Raw genomic sequence first — 11,327 nt, 5'->3', positions numbered from 1 at the left:
GACATTGGGGCACAAGTGATGAGAGTGGCCGGCTATGCACACTTTGCCCTAGACAAGTTCGAGAGTTTGAGTATCACACTTTGATACAATGCTATACCTTTGATCATATTCGACCATGCTTCCTACATATCTTCGACCGAGCCCAATCCTTGCACAAATTTCTCTCACAACCACAATGTGTACTCTCGATTGCAACATTCATTGGTAAAGTTCTTGAACATCGAGAGTCGTTACTCACTTCCACACGTATCACGTGAAATGTAATATTTTTTGTCTCATGGGCCATATTTGGTCTCCAAAGACAATAATAGAATCTATCTATCTATCTCATGGTAGCTTGTCTATGGCCTCCCATATCCATCATAAGAAACTTATATGAGCAATCAAACATAGTTCTCTTTCAAACATAAGAAACTCATATGGGCATCAAATATAGGAAAGATGATGTTTACTAGCTCTCTTTCAAACATGGATTTCAACTTATTGGAACAATCAAATATAGGAAAGATTATGTGTCCTAGTTCTCTTTCAAACAAAAGAAACTTATATAAGCAATCAAAATAGAAAAGATTATGTGTCCTAGTTTTCTTTCCAACATAAGAAACTTATATGAGCAATCAAACATAGGAAAACATGGATTTCAACTTATAGGAACAATGAAATATAGGAAAGATTATGTGTCCTAGTTCTGTTTCAAACAAAAGAAACTTCTATAAGCAATCAAAATAGGAAAGATTATGTGTCCTAGTTTTCTTTCCAATATATGAGCAATCAAACATAGGAAAGATTATGTGTCCTAATTCCCTTTCAAACATGGATTTGAATTTTACTACTAAGGATGGGGCTTAAGAACCTAGTCATTTGCAAGGATGTAAGTTGAATGTAAACTGTGTGAAAATATATTCCTTTATGATTGAAGTTTTTTTGCGAAGGCAATGGCTAAGGATATTTCTTTGCCAAATGGGGAAGGGACACTCATTGATACATGTCCCTTCATCCACCATCCGCATCATTGCTTTGATACAATTTAGCTCTATTGAGAATCAAACTCAATTTCCCTAGTGTGGGAACACACCTTAGCATATTCAAGTGTGTGAACACCCCACCTCCTAACATAGTAACCAGTGTATCATAGAACCGTAAAGTTCTATGACACATATTTAGTATAGTTAAGTCTCCACCTCCTTTTAGTACTTGGTAATTGTAAAAAGAGAATATAGTGAGAAGGTGACTATATAAGCACCCCTCTCCCTCTCCTTGTAGTGTTGGTTGTCTTATTCTTGTTAACACAGTTTTTCGGTGTTTTTGGTATACATCTCTCTCTCTCTCTCTCTCTCTCTCTCTCTCTCTCTCTCTCTCTCTCACAGTTATACACACTTGCATCACAGAGAAGAAAAAGAAGAAAAACTCGCTTCAAACAAGTCATGTTAACATGAACACTCAGATGGAAGTGCTCTTCCCACCGAGAAACTCAACAAGAATAACTTTGCATATTGGGAGTACAAGAAGCACCAATGCCTTGTCGTCCAAGCCAATTGGGGTTATATCGAGGGAGCACAAGAAACACAACCCAACCCAACACACGCTGACTACCCGGCATGGGAGTAGGCTACAAGCCGTGTGTTGTATTGTCTTCCATCATGCGTTCATGATCACATGTTCGACTACATCCGAGAGGCCAAAACGTCGAAGGAGGTGTGGGGGAATCTCAAAAAGTTATTTGCGGCCAACACGACCGCAAGAAAGCTTCAACTCCGTAAAGAGTTGAACAACATACAACAGAGGGACATGTCAATTGGCAGCTACACCTTGAAGATCAAGGAATTATGTGACTCCCTCGGGTCAATCAATGTTAACATTGACGATGATGAAATGGTCCAGATATGCCTCGGAGGCCTAACACTTCGGTTTGGCACCATATAGTCGGTAGTCCTCGCGAGGGAGAATCCTCCCTCCTTCAATCTCCAATCAATGCTATTGGTCGAAGAAAATCATGTTCAGACAAGAAGCAATGTGCAAGAAGGCCACATGCTCGATTCGAATTTCGATGGAGGAAGAGGAAAAAATCATGGAAGAAGAGGCCAATTCAGTCAAGGCCGACACAACCAAGAACAACCCCGAGAACACAACTACTACTACCGTCAAGACGTTTCAAATGTGCGAGGCGGAGTGTCTGGCAAAAGGGGGAGTAATCACGTCGAACCTAGTAGACAAAAAAACTCCGTTCAATGCGGATACTGTGGCAAATTCGGTCACCACGAGGCAAAATGTTGCAAAAAGAAGAGTGAGTCGGCCTCCACAAGCTGACAACTCACCAACTACGCCTCAAACTCTGACTACGATGATCATGGCGGAATGTTCATGATGTGATATAGAGTGAATTCAATGACAACATTATGCCCGACAAGCATCTCCAACTTAGAAAATGTATGGTTTGTTGATTTGGGTGCATCCAATCACAAGACGTCTCATGAAGATTGGTTCTGAGAATTGCAAAAACCCGAACGCCCCAGCTATGTGGAAACTGGGGATGATACAATTCACCCCATTCAACATGTCGATAATGTCCCATTTGGCGAAGAGGGCAACAGGATCTACATTAAGAACGTTTTGCATGTTCCAACAATAACGAAGAGTCTGGTCTCGGTCAGCTAGATTGTGGAACATGACATGCAAGTTCGCTTCAATGATAGCAAGTGCTTCGTCAAAAAGGAAGGCCGAATTATCGCTTGCGGTCGAAGAGAAGGCTGAATGTTCATCTTCGATTCTCACGAAATGAAATCGGCAATGTATGCCAAGGGCCATAAAGTCGACACTAACATAGAGTTGTGGGACAAACAAATCGGCCACTTCAATCTCCAAAAGCTCGAGGGAATATAGTTGAAAGGAGTCATCATAGGACTCCCAACCTTTACCGAGACAGGGATTACGGGCGTATGCGAAGCCTGCCAGTTTGGCAAACAACATCATCAACCATTCCCGAAAGAGAGGAACGTGAGCAAAGGGATCCTGGATGTAGTACATCCAGATGTATGGAGACTAGCCCAAACAACAACATTCGGTGGTTGTCAATACTATGTGACGTTCATCGACAACTTCTCCAAACACACCTGGATCTACCCTATGCGGTAAAAAAGCAAAATGTTCTGTCACTTCCAAAAATTTAAAAACAATGTCAAAAAGGAAACCAGTTGGCATGTCTCATGCCTTCGATCGGACGGTGGCAAGGAATATTTCTCCGATGCCTTCACAACATACCTTCAACAAGAAGGAATTCGGCAGGAGTTTACCTACCGACACACTCACCAGAACGAAGTAGCCGAACGAAAGAACGGGCATATACTCGAGGTGGCAAGGGCAATGATGAATGAGAACAGCTACTGAAATCATACTAGGCTAAAGCGGCGAACATGACCGTCTATTTAATGAATCGGTGGATAACATCTAGAGTGCACAATGTCACCCCCCACGAGAAGTTCTATGGAAAGAAGCCGAACTTATCCCACGTCACGATATTTGGTTCTATCTCCTTCGTACATATTCCCGACGAGAAATGGTAAAAGCTCGATCCTAAGTCGGAGAAATGTATCCTCATGGGATACTCGCTCGAACAAAAGGGGTATAAGTGCTTCAACCCCTCTACCAAGAAGGTACGAGTGAGTAGGGATGTCGTATTCGACTAATCGGCATCCTGGTACATAGTCAACTCAACTCCATTCAACCTAATGGAAACCAATTTCTATATAATCGACTCGTAGGAGGATGATCGACAAAGGCTTACAACTGAGGAAAGTCCAATCTCAACAAGGTTGAGTGGACCATAGGAGCCTCCCAACGACCAAAGCACATCGCGGTCGAGTTCGAAGAAGGACAAAGGAAAGACCAAAATGCCTGAGTACAAAAACTCAAAAGAAAATGAATCGGATCACTCACTCGATAGTGAGTATGGTGGATTGGATGTGCCTATCATGAGGTCACCTGGAGCCCAGAACGCGTTCACGAAGACAAGTGAACAACCACATGGCAGCTGATTCGGCTACAATGACTACATGGCATATCACTATGCATTCGTGATGAAGGTGGCGGCAATCCGAGAGCTAGAAACATTTTCCGAAGCCGCGAAGGACCTGCGATGGGTCGAAGTGATGAATGAGGAGATGCAAGCCCTCTCCAAAAACGAGACATGGGATCTCATCCCCTTTTCACCCCACCAAAAGGCAATCGGGTGCGAGTGGATATACAAGGTGAAGCACAATGCCGACAACACCCTCAATTGGTATAAGCCCCAACTTGGGGCAAAAGGATATCCACAGATTCACGGGGTCGATTACGAAGAGACCTTTGCCCCAATGGCAAAGATGACAACCATCAGAACCATGATCGCACTTGCAGCAGCAAAAGGGTGGCACCTCGACCAAATGGATGTAAAGAACGCTTTTCTTCAAGGTGAATTAAAGGAGGAGGTGTACATGGTACAACCACCTGGATTCAAGTCAAGTATGCATCTAACTGTTGTCTACCGACTCAAAAAGCCTCTCTACGGTCTCAAGCAAGCACCAAGAGCATGGCATTCGAAGATAACCCGATATCTTCACCAAATCGGCTTCAAAGTGTCCAAGTCCGACAATTTTGTGTTCATTCGGAACGACTCCAGAGGACAGTTATTCATCATAATTTATGTGAATGACTTGGTCATTGGAGGAGAGCACATCGGGGATATCGAACATACCAAGAAGCTACTCTCCGGCCGATTCGAAATGATAGATTTGAAGGAGCTCCGTTACTTTCTAGGTATAGAAGTAATTCAAACTCCCGACAGCATCATGATCTCTCAACGTCACTATATCCTCTGAAATCTTCTTTACAAGTTTGGGATGTCAAAGTGTAAGCCCGTTGTTGCCCCTTTCAATCGAAATCTATAGCTAGATGTTGATTCCGGCACAGAAGAGTGTGAGCCGACTTTCTATCGTCAACTAGTCGAAAGCCTTATCTATCTCACCATTACTCAGCTATCCAGTCGGCCTCCTTAGCCAGTTTATGCAGACACCGCACATCATTCATCTGGACTATGCTAAGCGAGTATTATGCTATGTGAGTGGGACGATGGATTTCGGCATCCTCTACAGATCGGCCACACCAATTCGACTCGAAGGGTACACCGATGCCGATTGTGCCGGCTACAAAGCTAACAGATGATCAACATGGGGATTCTTCTTCTCCCTCAACAACGGAGCCATATCGTGGAATAGTAAGAAGCAACCACAGTCGCACCGTCAAGCACAAAAGCCAAATACAGGGGCATGGTTGTCGCCGGATGTAAAGCCGTTTGGCTCAAAAGAATACTGAAGGATCTGGGTGTTCCCATCAAGGATCTGATTCTCCTATATTGTGACAACATGAGCAACATCCACCTAGTCCGCAACCCAGTTTTCCACGTTCGAACTAAGCACATTGAGGTGCATTATCACTTCATCGGAGAACGTGTCCTGGCCAACGATATCAACCTGCAACACATTAGCACGAATCTGCAAGCGGCCAACATCTTCACAAAGGCCCTGGGAGCCGACAAGCTACGACAGTTCATGATGAACCTCGATCTCTCGATCATCGACCGACCGAGCTTGAAGGGGAGTATGGATAAGGGGTCGTCTGACACGATGTCGAACGGACTAGTAGGAGTGAGCCAGGAAGCCGGAGCCGACTCAAAGCAAACCCGAAGACCAGTCCGAACCAACTTTTCGGTGACCAAAAGTTGTGTTTGAAGGGGTGTGTTGAGAATCAAACTCAATTTACCTAGTGTGGGAACACACCTTAGCATATTCAAGTATGTAAACACCCCACATCCTAACATAGTATGACACATATTTAGTATAGTTAAGTCCCCACCTCCGTTTAGTAAGTGGTGATTGTAAAAAGAGAATATAGTGCGAAGGTGACTATATGAGCACCCCTCTCCTTCTCTGTGTAGCGTTGGTTATCTTATTCTTGTTAATACATTTTTTCTATATACATTTTTTCTATATACATTGTTTCTCTCTCTCTCTCTCTCTCTCTCTCTCTCTCTCTCTCGGTTATACACACGCACACACACACACACACACACGTAAACTCACATACCTCTTCCACTGCACAGAATCATATCCGATTCTTTACAAGTTCACATTCTCTTCAATGTGAGGTGGGGTGTTGGGTCATAGGAAAGAAGACTCATTGACTCTTCATATTTCGCCTTGATCAAGTTTGAGAGTGAAAGCATCAAAGTTTGACGCAAATTGTTGTGTTTAACAACATTTGAGTTTGGTTTCCACATATTGCCAATTTGATCCATTCACAAATTCCTCTCCCACTTTCAATGTGCATTCTTAATAGAAACATTACTATTAAAATTCAATATTGAGGGTCACTACTCAATTCCACACATTATGTCAAAATATTTCATTTTTGGTCCCATAGGACACGTTTGAACTTCAAGGACAATAATTCAATCTTTTGCCTTATAAATAGAAATGTATTAACTATTATGAAAGTCAAATTACAATTGGTGGAATATGATATCACCACAAAATCAAGTTGGGTTCCAATGATTCCCTCATCTCTAGATACATCGTGATGGGCGTATATAATCTCATTTGATAAATGCCAATGCAAATGATGAACAAATGTGATGCCAACTTACAAGTCCCTAATTCCTCCTATGGCAACCACCCTAAAGTCTCCAACAAGGAGAACTACCATACTAGTATGCCTTTTAATCATTGAATGTGTCTTTGATATCCATATTGAGCATAAAAAGGAAAGGCATTCCACGTATGCCATAATCCCCAATACCTTAAATATTGAAAAGGAATATGAGATTGCCATCCTATCTGTACCACATTTTTCCACCACCTGGATCTTGTTATTCCCAATTCTTTCCTAGCTTGTTCTACCATCCAAGCTTCAAAAGCATAGGGAATCAACCCTTAAAATCACTTATTTTTTCAATAGATCTTACCTCCGCAAACAAGCTAAAGAGTCACCATAGAGTGAGTAGAGGAATGGCAATGACAAAAGAGACCGTGAATACTAGGATAAAAGCAAATGAGCCCATACCATCGCCAAATTATAGAGATAATTGCGCACTAGTTAGATCTACACAAGGAAACCCAAATGCACTAGTTAAACTTCATCATAATGTCATTTCACTGCACCGAAGAGCTTAGGATAAAAAGTCAAAGAATCAACATTGTTTTAAATATACTCTATAAATTGTTTGTTTATGTAGTAAGGATATCGATATGTTCTATCAACGTATCTTTTGCGTTGTATCGGTAAGTGATGTTCATGTGTATGCTTGTAACTCTAATTAGGATTCTTGATTTTTGTATGATAGTATTGCAAATTGTTTGCATCTAATGTTATGCATGTATATGTATGTCTTCTTCCAATTCTTTGAAGGTGTTGTTAAACTATAAATGGTATTGAAAATGGTTTGTTAGAAATGTTTGGCATATGTATATGTATTTCTTACTCAAATCTTGGGTATTGTTGTGAACCTACAAAAAAGTTTGTGTAAGTTGATAGTAATGATTATGTATATTGTTTAGTGGATGGCTACCAAATATACGTGTTTATTGTATGTGTACGTCACGATTGGCTGCACTATTGTGTGCTCACACCCAAGCTTCCCAACGTCAAGCAAGCCATCCTAATCATCAATTATACATGTTATTGTCGTAATAGTATGTGTATATGTCGTTACACTATTGCAAATTGGATGCATCGTCTTGTGCTTGTGGGTTGTGAAAACCACCTCAAATCATTTGCGTATAATGCATATATATATATATACATATTCTATATGTGATGTAAGGCACTATAAGAACCGTTAATTGGGAGGAACTGTTTGCACTCCAATCATATACACATATACATGTGCTTGTCTCTATCTATATGTGCTTCAACGTATTGCATACATGTGTGTCGTTCTCCATGTCATTGATATTTATGCAACAAGAACTAGGGGTAGGTCAACCGAGGAGTCAAAAGTTATAATGTTATTACTTGTGTAAAACATAGGCTGTGTTTATTATGTCTTTATCGTGCACATCTCTTGCTTTCTTAATACATGACTTTCTTCCATATATAGACCTACTATCAATTTAACTTCTTGTTAGTGCTCAAATATATTGAAACAATAAGAATATTGTGTTTCACAATCTATATTAACCATTCATTGACGTTGAGAACCCAAAAGTAGTGAGTGACATAACCCACAAAACAAATTGTAATAAGCAAAATGGGTAGAAAGGCATTTTCCCATCCTAGCATTTGCCTTAGGTTCATGGTACCTATGCATTTGAGTTCAAAGTATAGCTAGGTAGACTCCATGGAGCTATTCAAAATGGGCCTATATTTCTAAATGCGGGTGTGTACATGTTCAGAGTTCAAGCTCTTGAACAACTCTATCCAAAACTGTACTAGAAAAGTGTAAATGTTTTGATGCATATCACGTGATTTCGACTATTAATGTTATTAGGGATGTATGCATTTGATACGGTAAAATATTGAATTATGGTAATTACTTCATCCAACCACACACAAAAGAGAATGTGGAAGTTATTCATTCACATCAAAAGCATTGAATTTGAAGCATCCATTTACAACCACATTTTAACTTATGCGACATGAATGTTTTATTAGACAAACAACATGTGTGAGTGACATGAATGTATGGAGTCCCAAAATTATTATCATCTCTTCGATCTGTGGTCTTCTACCAACGTATTGATTATTACATTTACTGTACGTGATGAACTCATCTAGTGAAATTCGTTGACCATACTTTTCTAACAACTTTATTACAATGCCTTTGCTCATGTTAATAGCCTGCTTCGACTTCTTCTTTCATGGTGGTTGACACTTGAAAAATAGGCTCATTACGTAAATTCATCAAAGCCAACCAAATATTGATTCCATACATAACCCTCTAACCCATACAAATTTAATTTTTATCGAGAAGCATGTCGGTAGTTAGTGACTTGTTTCACTTAAGGTTACTCTTTTAAAACGAAATGTTATATTTACAAAGTCTTATAGGCGTTGATTGTGCCCTTTGGTCTACACACATAGATCAAGATGGATGAATTCTTGACTTAGGGCATTGGAGTAGGAGCGTATGATAGACATTTTTGAAATAGAGTTTTGAGAATTCTTGCTATGACTATCTTAATGTGGGGGAACTATTAGTTTCATAGTTGGGATAACTTTATTATTCTTATCAATGTGTGGATTCGACATTTATCGTACATATATTGCTTTGTTGGCACTATGTTTGAAAGACAATGCATCACTCTCGACCAGTGTTTGTTGAGAAAATGTCGATCCCACATTTGTGAAGTATTTAGGACCAACTTGGTACTATGCATGACCTCAAACTAAAATAATGATAACCGCCTTGGAAACTCATTGCTCCAGGTGTGAACCCATAAATTTAATGTTGCAAAGCATCACAAGATTTACTAGTACACCTTCAAGTCTATGCTATTTAAATTGTGGAGTTTCACAAAAAACATTCTCTTCCATTTATAAGCAATTGTTTATATAGCGTTCACAGTCTCTTATATTTCTCCATTTTCATACAATTATCCATATAAACCACCATTTATGATATTTACTACTATTGTAAATTGAAGGTATCGAAATGAAGAAAAGAGCATGCTGACCATTTTGCATATTGCATAACACAATTCATTCATTGTCTCTATTTAAATCTCCCTTATTGTCAAGTTTTGGAAGATTTATCTTTTTAAGTGTTTAAAACGTTTACAAAACGCCTTACAGTGAATCAAACATTTATAATCAATTGCGAGTGATATTTTGAACAGTGTTAGGATAGAAGAGCATATTTGCATTCAATAGCTGTATTGTTTCTGAAGCACCTTATGTATCAATGCATATGTCTTTTCTATGGATAAGTAAATTGACATTTGAACTCAAAGTTCAATGGTACCTTCTACTATATCTGAAAATTAAAATACTATTCACATGAGAAAACTATAGTGGTATCGATATCTGTTACTATCACGTGCTTTTGCCAATCAATGGTGTTATCGACAAATGCTTTTGAGAAGGTGAACCTTTCCTCGTAGCAGTTCAGTTTCATAACGTGGATGTTGAATTTTAAGCCTATCCCCCATTAAATTTTAGCATGACTTATGTGGCATGTGTGTGAGTTCTATGAATGTATTGAATGGTCTCTTTGTATTATGATAAATGTGTCCCAATTGCTACAACCGTTAGATATGACAATTTTGTGTTTCTCTTTGGTGATTGGTAGTGTTGATAATATTATGATTGCTTGCTACTTACAGAACTGCAAAATAATATGTAAAGCGAGTAAAAAAATTACCATAACATCTTCATTAGTCCATTGACTACATGTTTATCTTATTTTGAGAAACTTTTAATGCAATAACTTGAGTCATTAAGGATGTTAAAAAATATTAGGTCTCTGGCAAAGACATGGGTTAGTCATACACGTGGGTTTCAACGACTAGCCAAGGGTGATGAGGTTGAAATGTTTGAATGAAGGCTTACAACCAAAGTCATCAATTTTCTAAACAAGCAGTGGACTCCAAGACTCACTCTTGCTTTGTATGCCTAAACTTCTTGGCATAAAATGTTGATTTTAATCCAAGGGTTTTCTAAAGTTGAGTTTCCATTAGGTTCCTAATAGCATTTCCATTCAATGATCTTTTTTGAGCTTTTCCTCAAAACATGACAAGTTAAGTACAATTTTCACCTTTCCCATAGATGTTTTACGACTCTACGTAGATATGGACAAAGAAAAGAGTGGCGACAAATTTATGTATTTATAGAGTCCCTTCTAGAATGTATGATAACATGTCCTTACAAAATTGAAAGTATGAACATGCAAACCTATATCATAATTCATGCATTCAATTATCTCAAGCACAAAGACAAAAGTATTACCTTTACAGATTTCTTACGTCATTTCATCTCGATCCTGGGTTTTCGCATTGCCTCTTCGAGAGGTACTCCATTATTTTGAGGATATTAGGATAAAGCAAGTTGCATTTCTTATTTAGAAATTTATGTAAATATTGTTAGAACCATTGCATTAAAACTAATTATTTTCGTTTTAGTTTTGACCGTCTCGCTTATTAAAAAGAACCGTCTTGAAAACACTATTTACATGTTTAGTATAAATTCCTCACTTGTCCGCTCACCTCTTATAGGCTAATCCAAATAAGACATACTTATCACATCAAGAGCTCTCTTGTTTATATCAAACATAGTTTAAAGGGTTTTGAGAGCCTTGGATT

Source organism: Azolla caroliniana, unplaced genomic scaffold (assembly GCF_043228905.1).
Source record: "Azolla caroliniana isolate FFs.n. ecotype wild unplaced genomic scaffold, voAzoCaro1.0.p SCAF_20, whole genome shotgun sequence".
NCBI classification, from domain to species: Eukaryota; Viridiplantae; Streptophyta; class Polypodiopsida; order Salviniales; family Salviniaceae; genus Azolla; species Azolla caroliniana.
The sequence above is the reverse complement of the archived record's forward strand: the minus strand, read 5'-3'. Positions refer to the sequence as shown.